We start from the raw sequence: 16442 nt of genomic DNA on the forward strand, positions 1-16442 counted from the left end.
GTAAACCTTCACTGAGTCTCCTGTGTGACCTGTCAGCAGACAAGTGGATTTGAAAACAGATAATATTAGAATGTAAAATTATACAGTTTTCCAGAAGTGCCAGGTGACCCTTTGACCGAAGCCAACTGAGGCAGAAACCCCTTACATTATCTTTTATCAATGAGTGTGTGTGTGTGTGTGTGAGGAATTGATCTTGAATGTCACTGCATGCCTTTGAGGGAAAGTATTGTTTTTCTGATTAAAATTATGTGTTTTCAAGAGTGGCAGGGAGATTATTCTGTTCGTTTCATCCAGTCAACAGTATAAAGTGCTGTTCTTTTTAAACGAGCATTATCATTCAGATCACAGACACTGTATGTTTAATAGAATATTCACCTCAAACAGAAATTGGTAACCAAGTCAGTTCACTCAATAAGCACCGAACAATCTCGGTTGTCTCTCCCTGACGTCGTAGTGGTGTGTAATACCCCTCGGGAGAAGACAGAATGCTTTGTTATAGTCACGGATGTGGGCCAATGGAGGCCAAAACCCATTTAGTTCCTGCTAACACACACACACACACACATACATATATTCACACACATACAGACACTGTACAGTGTGCGCACACATACACAGCCTCAGGGCGTCGGGTCCATTAGGGTGCTTAAAGCCCTGTGTGTACAAACTGACACATACTGTGCACCAGCATGTGGGCGTGTTCTCCGTTTGACTTTAGGACCTTTTAGAGTGAGTAGATTTAATCCCCAAATACAATTCTGAAGTTCTGTGAGCTGCACATAAAAAATGCTTTATATTCTTCTTCTCTGGCCTTTTTGTTCTGTTTTGGGACTCGAGTGCAACGTTTGTCATAAGTGCACACTGTCCATAAAAAAGATGGAGGACAGTCGTTTATACAGCGGAGAGAGTCGGGGAGCAGTTAGATCAAATCATTATTCGGATTGTTGCTTCAATTCAAGCAAAGCCTGAGAGAGAAACAAATGATGATGAACTGAATCACAAAGTAAGAAACTAAAGACTAAATAAAAGCTGAATGAATTGAAAGCACTGCCTCAAGCAGTCCTAATCTGTTGACCAGGCGTGCTGAACCACGAGCACATCGTCTGCTTTACGCTACGGTTTTGAAATTCTTAAACACACTTTTCGTAAACAACTACACACAATTATCTACATTAAAACCATCATTCAAAAAAAAGAAAAGAAGCCTGTGTGTTGTTTGGTGAACACTGCTATTGAAATATCACACTCAATTAGCAACCACCTGCACCCAGAATGCACCTGTGAAAACACCTATCACTAATTGGATCACTCAGAAATTAAAGCTTGAACACCATAAATGTGTTCGCTCTTTGCACAACGATCGAGGCCAGTTTTGGCCAATTGTGAGAGGAAGAGAGCAATGCAATATTGGTTGCTTAGTTGGCCTGAGGTTCTCCCCACCTACAGATTTACGGCTCATGGTGGAAACTCACCATTGTATAACATAAAAAAGGTAATTGAGTATCTTAACCTCTGGTGAATCACTTTAACCTGCCTACAGGGGAATGCTTGTCTTCCACTCATACATAAACATCCTGGAAACAAACACCTGAACAATACATGCAATCGTTCAGGGGTTACAGCCTGAAGGGAGGAAAGTATAAATAATGACTCAAAATGTTTTTTTACTGAACTTTTACAGAGCAGCAGAAGTAGCGAGGTAGGAAGGAGGAAGGGACCATTGGCCCCCTCCATCTTACGCTCCTGGCATCGTGCTGTTGTCACACCATTGCAAGACGGTATCTAGTGTGTATTTGTTTTGGGGTTCTTGTGTCTAGAGTTTTAACAAACAGGGGCCTAGTTCCAGAAGTTTTCTTTTAGCAATTGCAAAAAACAGTCACCCTGCTATTGTTATTTATCTCTGTGCCCTCTCACCTAATGGTGGATTGCAGGATGCATCTCTTAATGTTCTGTTGTCTCCGTGCCGAGGTAGCTCATGCTGGTTTGTAGGTAATTTACTTTTTTACTTTTTGCGTTTCACAACAACGTAAAACCAACAACAGTGCACTACAATCAGACATACTGCCTTCCATGGACATGTCAGAGTATTTGTGATGTGGGATCCTTTCCTTACACCAGCTCCCAGTTTAACTGGATGCTCAAGTTGGTGCTTTCTACAATGAAGTCATCTTTCTCATACACAACTCCCACATACCTGTCCAACTCTAATTACCTCCGTGTGCTATGTTCTCTGTTCCATGTTAAGCGCTGCTTGTAATCAGTCATACATTGCACGGTAAATTATTATCTAATTTAAAGTGTTACATCTGCAGCTTCCGTGTGGTTAATATGTAAGTGTTAATGACTTTGATGTGTCAATTAAAATCAGCTATACTTGCAATATGATATTAGTCATTGTTAAACGCAACTAAGCGGAATAGTTCGCGAAAAAAAGAAAAAAAAAGTCCCATCAAAAGCATCAGAATAAACGACGCAGCTGCTCGGACTGAGTTTAAGTAGCAGCACTTGTGAGGATGTTTAAAGGTGAGGTGAATCATGTTAAATTGCTGCACAGTTGACATGAAGGTGTAACAGTTGGAAAGGCTCCTGGTAATTGTGTTTCAAGTATTTATATTGCTAATCTATTGCTACGTTGATATCATAATCAGAGTGGGAGTTCATTTCAGCTAATGGGCCCTATTCTCCCGGCGTGGACAAGGCAATCAGAATACAAAACGCACCTCAACTCTTACCTGACACAGCTGCTAATGATCACTGCGCTGTTATATTTGTGACAGCTGGCATCTAAACTGGGATAAATCCATAAAAACAGGTTGCAGGGAAGATAGATGTTTCTGTCAATGTTTACTGTGTCCTCTGATGTGCCATCAAATACGCTGGCAGATGCTCGAGCAGACTGCAAAGCGAGCCCTGTCACAGCCACAGCACTGTCAAACTAGCAGTGCCTCACAAGGGCAATACGCTTTAAAATAGCTGTGTGTCAGTTCAGTGACATAACCTTATGTTAGGAGGATATGCATCTTGAATATTTTACAATTAAATAATACATGGTCAACATACAGTACGTCTCCCCACAGTTTGCTGAGTGATAGTGCATTATTAATGGGTCCCTGAGAAACTTGTCTCCCTGGTTGTTTTTTTTATGCAGAAAATATGACATTGACAAGAAATATGAAAGGAATAAAGTACATTAGTACTGGTAAGTGTACAACGTGCAGTTGTTTCATGCCATACATATCAAAGGTGGGTGAACAGAGCTAAAGCGTGTTGTTGTTGTTGTTGTACAGTCATATTAAAGTGTGTCACAACACCCACTGAGGGTTCACAAGTGGAGCACTTAAATGCTGCTTTAAACACTGTACACTGGTGTTAAGTGGATGTTCCGTTTCACACGATAAATTGTCCACATGGGAGCACTCAAAACACGGACAACATTGTAGTTGCATTGTTACATTTTTCAAGTGTTTACAACAATGTGGTGATTGACAAACAGGGAGTGTTCCTTAACTTAGAGAAGTGCAACGACCGTGATGCCCTGTAATCTCTCCGTGAGTGGAACAATGAATAAAACTCAAGCAAATACGATTATTGCTCGGAGCAATGGTTGATGACAGACAAAATGTTTTTTCTGGTACATTGTGTGTCCGAGCCCATCGTGAGGCAGGAAAAAGGGTTTCTTTTACTAACGCTAACAATTAAGAAGAAGATGGAAAAAAAATCGAAAGGCCCACAAATACAATCCACGATAGACATCCATGCCAACCAAATACACTGTGTGTCAAGGCAGTTGCCATGCAAAACTTTAGCAGACCTTGGGAAAAGTGTTTATTCAAAACACAAGACTGTCTTTTTACCAGAAAATAATGTGTGAGGACAACGGGTTTATTGGCTGCCTGTATCAGTCTGAGTACCTGCGTGACTCAAAAGGAAATTGGAACAATACTGAAGAAAAACAATCGATCTTCCAATAAACATCATCCCTGAGTCATGCTGGAGAGCAACATATATTAATTGCTAGTCTGCTAGACATAAAAACAAGGAAGAAAGCAATTGGGCATGGAGGGATTCTGGGAATGAGTGATTTCAGATATACATCTGGTGCATATCCAGCATATAAATGAAAAGAGGTTTGGAACAGATTCCTCCCATCCAGGTAGGTCAGAGATTGAGACTGACCAGAGAGTTGTTTTTGTCCCGGTTGGGTTGGGAAAAACTCCCAGCAGCAGACCATCACACAGCTGCAGACGCCTGAGGCAAACCTTTCCTCCTCACCCCCGGACCTCCTCACTTTGAAACTAGGGCAGAACTTTCTACACAGCCACAGATCCATCAGATATGACAGAGTGAGGACAACGTCGAGCTTCCTTATCTCTTCTCTTTACGACACACAAAGAATGTTGGGGAGACTTTGCAACAGGCTGGCACTCAAACCGAATTAGCAACAGCTGTTAGCACACGGTGTTTTGTATCTGGTATCGTGGTGTTTTCTGTCGTTAATTGATATGCCGGGATAGTAATTAAACCTACTCATGATATTCTTACTGTGGAAATAACTAGTGTGCAAATCAGGTACAAACCTGCCTGCAACAACCACTACTGTGTTGTGTTGTATGCTGTTGTGTGTCATTTAATCCAGACACCAGTTTTGTAAATAAAATGTTTGGTGGTGGTGGAATTGGCTGCAAATCAAAGGCAGCTAAAATCTTGCCTATGGCACCAAATTGGTCAGGGCCCGCTCTGTGTATCTGCACCACAACAATCTTTTCTCCAGACATCTTTATCTCCCTCCTCTAGTTGCTCCATGTTTCCACATTATTTTCATTACTGAAAGTGCCGGACGTGGAAGTTGAGGTGTGATGCAACTGGTCGTTCCATTAGCCGTTAGCCGTTAGCCAAACATACCATCCAAAACAATACAAGTGTGGAGCAGATCAGCATTAAAGAGAAGACGAAAGGTGTTTTGAGAAATTGTGAGTCACCGCAACCACGAGAGGTCTTTGAGCGTGCAGCGATTAATATGAATATGAAACATGGCTCTCAATGCAGGTGGTTAGTATGCATTTCTTCTACAAACAACAATTAAATTGCTTTTCATCATGGGTTATTTTGGCTAATTTGACACAGGCTACTAATGTGGAATTGTAATCTGCAAAACATATTTAAATATAAGATATTTAAAGGACAAGGATACTGATTTTCAATGTTTCTCTTATTTTCAAAGAAAGGATCAAAGTAGCCAACGCTTAAAATAAAGCTCAGCTACAAGGCTTTTGTTGTTGCTATTAAAAACACATCAATGAGCCTCATCTCTGCATCGGGTAACATGTTCCTTCATTACCATGAACACACATGGTGTAGTTTATTGAGAGTCGATCCCACATACACCCTCCTGCTGCCAGAATACTCACAAGCGCACCAAATGTGTATTAATCCACGGCTGGAAATAGTCCCCAATTAATGAACTATTTACTCCTGAGTGAGCAGCATTTGCTAAAAACTATACTGCCCAGCTGTTTAAGGGTATTTTTAATTTTTTTAATATATATAATTAGATATTAATGTGGAACTAAAAAGACTATGGTGCGACAGAGCAGGTAGGGACGTCCGAACGTTTTCTTTTATTTTCATATCTTTCTTCACTATAATAACACTTTAGGATGACACTAGAGTTGCCCTTTAAAATAAACATTTCAGGTACAAGTCTTGAAAGAATCTGTCGGGGAATAAACTAGTTCAGCCATTTGTGGCCTTGCATGTGCACACACACATATATTGCATTTTGTTCATTTAGCATTTTCTCAATACTTTAACCTCTTAAAGCGCTACAAAGAATGTAAATAGCACCAAGAAAACATAACTGATACTGCTGAAAATGCATTGCATAGACACATAAACAATTAAATCACATGTCTATCAATTGCTTGTGGCTGTGACTGTGGGTGGTAGAGTGGAGACAAAGAGCCTCGTGTCAGGAATATCCAGAGGTCCAGAGCTGGACGGATGGAGAGAGCGAGCTTTGAGAGATAAGTTCTGAGATTTAGTGAGGAGTGAAGGCATGCAGCGCTGGGGAGCATGACTTTGTTGGTGTCTTGTCTGTGAAATGCTGGAAGCCAGTGGAGGTCTCTGTGCAGTGGAGTGATTGTGGTGCATCGCTAGAGAAAAAAAAAGTGAATTAAATACATAACAGCTACATCTTACAAAAGGTCATTATAGCAGGCTGTTATAAATGATTTCAAGGTAGCATCTTATGTATGTATGTATATATATACTTATAGTCTGAAATACTGCGTGGACTACTGTTGAGATGGGATGTGAATGTGCAGCCAGGCTTTGGAACTTGGAACAATTACGTGATTGCACACGGGTCAAATACATGCGATGGGGGAGCATTATGCATTGTAGACGCACAGGATGCATTGACGTCATCTCAGAGCCGGAGACAAGACAGGAACGTGAATGTGCTCTATTTGTCAGCTGTAAACCACTGATGTATGGAACCGCTCTTTAGAGGATAAATGAGTGTGACGGTGCCAAACGTGTCTTTCAATGTTATTATTGAAATTAAGTCAAATTAACATTGCAATCCTGTCTCCATATACGTCTATAGATGAATAATTTGTTATTCTAGTTATGTTTTCATTAGAAATGTAATTGTTGCCTGGATTATGTTCACAGGCAACATCATTGCGAGTCAAGGAGGCGCCTCGTTGTTGTAGTGCAGTTAAAGCACGGCGTCGACACCAGAGACTGAGATTCGCACCCTGATTATGTTGTTCGGTTTGTCAAGGTTCAGGAAATATTCTATGTAGATGCAATTTCTAGACAAGTTCGAGATAAAAGTCTGGCTTGGTTTCCAAAATTTGAACAAGATACGAATTCCAACAAAGCTGCATGCTGGTGTCTGCATTTCAAACTGTTAATCTAACACCTCTACATGCAGTCAAGATTTAGAAATCAGACCTTTTATGTAATTCTGAAGGCTTGTTTGTATACTGTACCTTATCTATTCATACTGATGATTGCTTGTCGTTAAATACATTTGGTGACTTGTGTATGTTTTATCTTTAATATCTTGAATGTTATTGTTTATACATTGGTAAATATTGGATTAGAATGGAGTGAAAGGATTGTACTATAGTAATATAGTATCATACTTTAAAATATTACCTCATGATATTCTTATAAGTGGAATGTAAAATGATGTTTGGATTGCAATCATTCGTAATGTAAATATTGTAAATGTGTAAATACCTTGGTCCCATGCTGTGCATAGACTGTCAGGGAGATAGATTGCTGAATTTATCTTCACATGTCATATGCGTACATATTCCTGTATGCTGCACAGCTACTTCCTCATTTATGTTCTTTGAATCTGGATAAATTATGGTAAAAAAAATTCATTCCATTCACTGAGCGCAAACGTTACACGAAACAAACCTGGAAGCTGCTCAGTACAGCAATGTTCTCCAGGCAATACAGTTGAATATTATAGTAAAGGATATACAGGCCCTCTAATCATTATCCTTATGAACTTCAAGGTGTACATTCAATCCAGTGCACCCAGAAGACCACGCTGTTGTTTTGATGTAAAACACTGGCTCGTAAACAAGCGATCTGCACTCGGATATGAAATGCAAATGTAAATCTCTGGCAACAGGGACTTGAACTGCTCCGCCATGAGACTAAGAAGAGCATCTCTGGTTTTCTTAGCCCAAAGAATCAGAGGAGAAACAGATGGCGTGGGAAGTATTGAGATCAGCAAGCCCCTCTGTGTATTGAGAGGGTAAACAAAGCTTCCCAAATACTAGATGTCAAAATCCAATCATCTTTCTGCTGTAGTGCCAATTAAGTATTGCATGTTGTTGGGTCGTTCTTTTTTTGATGTAGGATATCTTTGTTAACATTGAACTGAATACATCCCTGTTGCATGAGCTCGTTGATCTGTATATTTTAATTGACTTTCAGGTTCACGCATGCAGAAACATATACATAAAAACAGTATATGTTTCTTATACTTAACATCTGTTGAGTGGTAACCGAAAATAGAATAAACAACACAGCGGGTATCAAAGGTTTCTCACTGTGCATATTGATGAGATACGGAGGAAATCTATATCAAGAACATGAGGGATGAGGAGCACCAAGCTCTGAAATTCCTCATCGAATAGAATAGACAAAAACATCTCAGGCATTTGTTGTTGGCCTTTGATTAATTTAGAACTATGAAGCGTACAGAGTACAGTGAGTAAAACAAATAATGTAAGTAATGATTCAGACATGTTTTTTAGGTCACACATTTTTTAATAAACCATACAAATGAAGGCTGGTTTGCTTCGGGGTTGGCCGGAGAAGGCGAATGTCAAAGTTGCTCTGCAGCGGGTAGACTGAATGACCCTTTTCTGGATTATCTCCGAATAGTCTGGTTGGCTAAGTATTTGATTGTACTGACAACTATCAGCATAATGTTCATTTAAAAGAATAATTCTATGATAAATAATGGTGATTTTCTGGCTGAAATTTAGAATCAGTTCTTGAACTACTTACTTGTAACAACATCTAAGGCATCTGCAGAGGCAGCCGTAGGCTTAGGATGTATAGGCGAATGCCAGAGGCACCGTCCATCCATTGGGTTTAATTCTTGCAGTCGGGTGCGCCCTGCCAAGTGCATCGTTAATTGGGAGCATGCCAAATGCACTTCTGATAATTCCGTGACCACGCCAAACTCCGCCGGAGGATGCACTCTCCTCACGACATGACGGCATCAGACGTTACCTACATTTCCCGGCACCCCGATGTTAAAGCAGAGTTGGCATTGATGCTACGTAGGCCCTATTTTCTGGGTTGCCCGCAGCATCACACTCTGCATAGCTTATTTTCAAAGACATAAAGCTGTTTGTGCAGTTTTGTGAACACAATGATTGGTGGTGCTGGAATTGGCTGCAAATCAAGGGGGAGCCAGCTAAAATCTTGCCTCGGGCACCAAATTGGTCACGGCCCGTTCTGTGTATCTGCACCACAACCATCTTTTTCTCCAGACATCTTTACTTTCCTCGTCTGGTTGCAACATGTTTTGACATTATTTGTGCCAAGCCATTTCTCTAATGAACCTCATTGAAAGTGCCAGACATGGAAGTTGAGCTGTGATGCAACTTCTAGCGATTGTTGAGACTGGCACAACAATGGTTAATGTGCCAGTGGCAGACACGGGGATTAAATAAATGGTAGCCGGCATTAGAGCACACCTTAACGTGGCAGGGAGCTCGCTCCACAGTGGCACAGCAATCAGGGCTGATTTGTGTGATTGAGAGCTAGCAGTAAATGTTGATGGGTCATTTGCTCGTTGATGGATAATTGGAGCTATTAACAACATGACACTGGTCTCACCTTTATATAAGATTCTTCTTCACAGTGTTAATGGTTTCCTCTTGGCCGTGTCCTTGCATTCATTATTAGAAATCCAAGCCTGTTGTGTCGCTTAATGGCAATACCTGATGGTCTAGTACTCCGGTGGTTCCTTACATCTTAAGCAGTCGCAGCATCCTGCGTTATTATTGCGCTTAACAAAAAAACAAGAATACTTTGTGGTAAAAGAAAACGAAAAAAATCTTGACTTAACTAAATGTATTCCTCGATGTTCGTCTATTTCGGTCTTTTGCAGAGGGAACACTTTTACAGCAGCACCTACACTTCAAAATGAAAATTACTGGGGACAGAAAGTGAGGCAGAGATGGAGAAAATATTAGCACATAATGCCTCTACGCTTCCTCTCGTCCCTGCAGGCAGCAGAATGAATTAATACAATATGCCTTATTGTGCTTTGAAGCTTAAACTTTATATTTCCACCTTCGAATGTGTCTCCTTCTCCCACGGGACACATGGTCACATGAACCTCACGGTGTTACATAAATATGTTTTATAATGAATATTCTAATGTTCTTGGCTTTGTTTTGTATTCAACGGGGGGTCAGTGTTACCCGTTTTTCAAAGAGACGGAATTTAGTTAATTAGCTCTGGCCCTTTTGTTACTCACTCATTAAAATTAATTCAAACTTTATTTTATTTGCATAACTCGTTAGGATTATACAAGCACACATACAAAGAATCAAATTCATACTGCGGTTGATTATTAAGAGTCTCTGGGCAGGGGAGAAATGAAAGGCTTCTCCGCTTTATTTGAAGATGATGTGTGGGACATGATTTGCTTTTTGGGCTCAGATCCAAGTCTTTGTCACATGGGAGATAAATGTGCTTAGTCGCCGTGCTTGTTGACAAAGATGGGCTGTGTCAAAATGTTGTTTGATATATACGGCAGTGACAGAACTCCAAAGTTAATCAGGGGCATCTTGAATAATCGGGCTTTCTGAATATGCTGAGTCAGTGTATAGGTGCAATCTCTCTTGTAATAAAAAAAGAAAGAATCCTTTCGGGGGTCTTCTTACTTCTTACTGATCATGCAGAAAAACCCTGAGGCTGTACTGCTGTTCAAAGAACTTCCTCGATAAAGTTTCTAACAATATATAATATATTTTATAGACAAATGCACATTTTTCCCAAGTAGATCTACCTCCTTAAATTTAGATTCTGACCGGACTGATGCACCACATGCTGGACTTAATTCACACTTCAGTGTAAGTGTCTGGCAGAAGAATGTCCTTACTGTCAAAATCCTATTCCTGTGCAGGATGTCAGATGTACTTAAAGGTCTTGTGAGAAGGATTTGGCGGCACCTAGCGGCGAGGTTCCAGATTGCAACCAACTGAAACTTCTCCCATGTGCGTTTACACAAAAACGCATATGGCCCCATCTAGAGCCAGTGCTTTGTTTGTCCGTTTTGGGCTTCTGTAGAGACATGGCGGCCGGCTCCGTGAAGAGGACCCGCTCTAGATATAAACGGCTCATTCTAAGGTAAGGAAAAGACAACCATTCGTATTTTCAGGCGATTATACACTAAAGAAAACATACTCATTAATATTATATTACATTTCTACCAATAGATCCCTCTCAATACTACACATTTTAACTTTAACCACATAAGAGAGGTATCGAAACATTGATGTAATGAATTTATACTTCACTGTTTGGCTTCCTGTGTAAATTACTAGTCGTGTTGCCGAATATGTTTATGTTTTACACATAAATAAATTTAGCTTTTAACAATAAAGGACATGCTTGAAGTGGATTTGATCCCATTTCAAAGTAAAATGCCATCCATAATAAAACTTGCGACACTGTCCATTTTGTCCTTACCATCTGCCAAAAGCAGCTCAGTGCATGAGAGCTTGTATTTATCTTGGTAAGATATTATGATTGAAAGTCCTGACACTCAATGTAAAGCTAACATTTGTCTGTGGATTTCCCCCCCCCCCCCCCCCCCCATTTGCATCCTAATATCCGCACAGACGCCCGGCTGCGGCAGAACTTCCTCATAAAACACAATCGTATTTGTATCATTAAGCTGAGGGAAATAAATGGCCTTGCTTTTCTGAGGTCAACTCATCCTCAGGAGCCACTGTTTACCATATCTATATCTATATCCCTCCTCGCTCTGTCACCAAATGAGAAATACCTCTCCCAAAAGTCTCGCATTACAAATATCATTGTGAGCTAATGTCTTCGCAGACTGGTCGGTGATATATCTGTCGGCTGGCTGCCTCCAGACAGAGCTCCCGTATAGAAGATGTAGGCCATGTCACAGAGGTTGGTGACTCCCCCCCCCCCAACCCCCGCTTTTTCTAATGACTTTTTAAGTCACATTGAACGCCATGAAATTACAGTTTTATTTCCATTCCATCGTGAAAATGAACTGAAAAAGATATTAGACAGTGGGCATTGCTTGTTTTTTAAATAAACCTCCCTGAAGGTATGACTTCCTTTCGTTTTGAAAGTGTTAAATAATCAAAATGAATCAGTGCTGTGATATTTTACACTGATATGGAAATCAAGCTTAATGAAATACATTTTCAGACACTGATAAAAGCATTGTTTTTAATACATTTCATAGGCAATCGTTCAGATTTAGATCACTGATCAGAATCAAAGAGGCAATTACATTTATGAAACACTCGCTCCAATCAATGTCTGTGGCTGATTCATACAAATTGAAAGAGTGTTGTTTGTCTACTTGTCTGTGGTGACATGTGCAATATAATTGTGAGCCACTTCATGGGAGCTCTCCAAATCTTCCCAGACAGATGACATTTTTGTTGCTTCTATTGGTCTGTGCCAATTCTTTTCATTCTCTATTGCTTGACAGTTTATTGATGTTTTGCAACAGCTGTTATGACACGTATTAATTCTGTGCTTGAAAGAATACCAGCCTGCCCGGCGAAATAACATTTTGCTGGGGAAATAATGAAAAGATGTGGCGCAATAGGGCCCAATTCAGATGCTGACATTACCTTAACGTCAAGGATATCTGAAGGCCACGACTATCATATCAGGGCTTTGTAACATGGCATCTCTATTTAATTATTTATATTGAAACCACCGAGTTGTTTGGCTCTGTGCTGGAGGAAAACAGCTTGATAAATATTGTTTTATTTGAGTTTTCTTTCAGGGGGCTATTGGAGATCATGACACAAATATTGTTTGTGTTTCCGAGGGCAGCAGAAAACTCCCTGGAGTTAATTTACCTCGGTGCAGCAGCCAACCCCTACTGTGGTGACTCACCTTTACCACCGCACAGATTAGGTTCAGAGAGAGACTTGGCAAAATAAAAAGTACTCTGCTTGTGAGTTTAACCCGTTGGTGAAAGAAAACAATTTACGAGGCAGACTTGGAGTTCAGCACAGTAGGAACGCAGCTAGCAGGGTGAGAACACACTCCTCTTGGACGGGGATTCGTGAAAACCAAGCGTTGGCAAAGGAACGTTAGCGCGAGCCAAGCACATATCACAACTCTGGCTGGTAGCTGTTATTATATTGAATTGGTATTTAAATAGCAGCTGTTTCGAAATGGTTCTGATCGCTGTCATCAGGTGACAATTACTGACCTGGGACTACAGCGCACTGAATCCAGGGCATGAGTGTAATTATTTACCACACAGATTGTATTCATCCTTCTGGTTTTTTTGCCCTTTTTTTTTAGCTTTTTATATCATTCTGAAGCCTCCCAGTGGCGTATTGAAATGTATTAAAATCAGAATATATAAATTTAGGTTGAAGTAAGTAGGTTTTAGACCTTCTATAAAGGTTTCCCCACATTCCCCAGCACTGTATATATATATATATATATATATATATATATATATCCTTATCAATAGTCATTGTGCATTATCCTCGGTAACTAAAATGGAATGCAAGAAGTGAGCTTACTAGACTTCTGTAAAAGAAAAAAACTCTTTAGATGCACAGATGTTATCGCAAAGACTTTACGGTATAGACAGGGTATTACATCTCATACCCAGTTTCCACCCTGACAAAAACAAACAGGATATTTGTATTCTAAGTGCTTGTAACTGAACCCTCTCCCTCCATTACCCACCGTGGGTCGCTCTCACATGGGTCATTTATCACACAAAACCCAATAGTGTCCCAACGCTAAATTAGACCACTTTGACTAATGGCAGAGAGGGAAATGTAACATTCTGCCTTTTGATATACAGAAAGGAGAAATGCATGTAATGATCCAGAAATTCCCATTTCTGAGAAAACATCCACAAATATCCTCAAATCCCCCCCCCCCCCCCCCAAAGTTCAATTTGAAACTTTATGCACAGTTTGCAGCACATGAGCCATGCTAAATGTCTCGTCAAATGGAAGTTGACTTTTCATGCAATAAAGGGAAATAGCCATTTGGAACAAAGGCCCGTTATTGGAGGTAATATTAAAAGCAATCCATTCTAATCTGTGTGATAACAGGTCGGTGGCGTTTTTCAAAACCTACTGCATGAGAACCAATAAAAAGGAAGCACTTGGATATATTACAGAATCAATATCATATTTAAAGTGCTCATACAAATTCTGTGTCTAGTATTGTTTTATATTAACAGCCAGGAGCAAGCAGATAAAGGTTTATCACCCGTGGCTTATATGGTTATTTCTACCAGCAATGAAAATCTGGCAGCGTTTAGCTTACTCCAAACGGAATAACAGAAATGTAAGTATGGAGACAAAAGCACATTATTCAGTCTTAAACTTTAATACTGGGTGGGTGCAAATATAGACTGCAATAACAGCAAGACTGCAAAAACAAAAAAGAAGCACCATGCTGCTGTTTACGGGACATTCGGTGCAGTGTGAGTATTTAAGGATGTGTTGAAAATTGGTTTTGTAGCAAGTGTTCATTAACAGCAGAAGATCACACGAGATACGCTGCGCTGCGGTGTAAAAAAGGGACCACAGACCGTGTGAGAAAAGAAAGAACGGGCGAGCTCCATCTTGGCAAACACAAGGACATCTGGAGCGTAGCAGCTGACCGACAGTTGATTCTCACCTTGCACCACATGGTGAGATTTGGGCAGGGATTATCTTTTTCGGGGAGATAATGCTTCTGTGAAACGAAACCGCCGTCGACTTGTTTTTAACCTCGCAATCCATTTAATTTCCTAAATGATATTTCTGTTAGACGTTTTCTTTCACAAAATGATATTTTCTTCTTTTTGTGGTGAATTGAGCAGAGGAGTAACGTCTGTCAGCTTCCTCGTCTCGCTCCCCAGTAAACCTATTTAACCTTGGTCCTCTTTGATCATGCTCTTTTCACAGGAGGAGGCCTCGGTGGCTTCTCTGACCGCGCCGCACAGCGGACTAATGATTAGAACTTCTTTAAATAACGTTAGAAATCCCCGTGCTTATTATTTCTCCCTCTGTTCTCCCTTTCCATAATGACAAATCTTAGACCTTCAGAGTGTACACAATTATTATTCCTTTTTTCTGCCCCTGCCCATGGAGACGTTTCGGAGGTTGTTTGATGAGTGAATCCTCTGTGGTCTTTTTTCCATTGTACCTCTAAAATAAAGCGAAATTTAAATTAGGCTCTGCTTAGTCTCTCATGTCTTGCACAGTATATTTCCCCCCCTCCCACTTCAAGGAGGTACAGCTTCTAGTTCAGAGAATGTTCTCTGCCGTTTGTTTTCTCTTTCTAATCTTCTCGCGTAACTCTAATCTCAGCCCTTTCAACACTTTGAGCTTTGCTAACTTTTCTTCATGGCTAGTTTTTATTTATTTATTTTATTTTTTCTGACAGTGTTGATAGGGGTCATTCACACACGGTTGGTTGGCAGGACTTGGCTGTTGGCCTCAGAAATGTGCAACCGCAAGTCCATCCACATTTTGTCCCGCAATCCCACAGAGAAAGGACAAACGCATATCTAGTTATAACGTGAGGAATCTTTGTCTCGCTGTCTGTCTTTTCGTGTGTTCTTCGCACAGGGAGAGCTCTGATCTACTTGACTCCTGCAGGATTGAACCTGCTGACGCAACATGAATGCTGATTAACGATGCGGCCGAACGCTTCCTAGCTTTCTTGGAGTCAGTGAGCACGAGCGGGTCGCCTACAAGAACAGCACCACTCTGCCGTTGGAACTTCATTTGTAAGACTAATAATAACCGCTAACTAATAATACCGCCGGTTAAAAAGCTCCGCTGATTAAATACATGTGCTGCTTCATAACCACAGCGGAAGAAAATATGTTTCATAAGCCAAAGTATTAACAATTAAAAGTAATGTTTTTTAATATTCCTCAGTAAAAGTCCTGTGTTCAAATGTTTACTTCAAGTGAACAATGCATGAGAAGCTTTATCAGCACAATGTACATGAGTTCACACTGTTCAAGGTGGAGCTTTCAATTCCAATATGATGCTGATAGTTACATTTTTAGATTAAAGTTGTTCAGATAATGTGATGGTTTACCGAATAATAACGTTTCATATTTTAATTGTTACATTTTCTGAATCAAATTTGTATCTGCAACATAACCAGAAACATTCTCTGTTAAGAAAACAAAGAACTACAATCTTTTGCTCTTAAGTACAGTAGAAGTACACGGCACAAAACAGTGAGCGGCCTTCTGTAAGTTAGGGTCCAATGAAATAGAACAGGAACATAATTCAATACTTTTCATATCTAAACATCATAATAAATCTCAGGCTGTTTAAGGGTCCAGGTTGCCTACCTTGCTGAACAGTAAAGTCCGACCCTGGTCTCTTTTCCCCTGAACCACGCAGAGTTTCTTATCGTGAGTAGCTGCTACTTGGATGTGTGATGCAGCTCTGGCATGGCAGTTGTATCGCTCATGATAGTGAAGTGTTGAGTGTGAAGTTGTTTGTATGAGTGGGTGCAGGCAGCAACACCACAGACCAACATTCGGTCGGTTCTGAACAGGCTAGTTCAGTAATGGTTTCACCAAAACACTAAATGAACAGTGTTGAAGCGGCCTTGCTGTGGATGTTTTGCACCCGAACATCTCAAAAAATACAACGCACACTTTGCATCCAGAGCTGTGG

This window comes from Anarhichas minor, unplaced genomic scaffold, assembly GCF_050575085.1.
Source record: "Anarhichas minor isolate MPS153535 unplaced genomic scaffold, ASM5057508v1 ptg000074l, whole genome shotgun sequence".
NCBI lineage: Eukaryota > Metazoa > Chordata > Actinopteri > Perciformes > Anarhichadidae > Anarhichas > Anarhichas minor.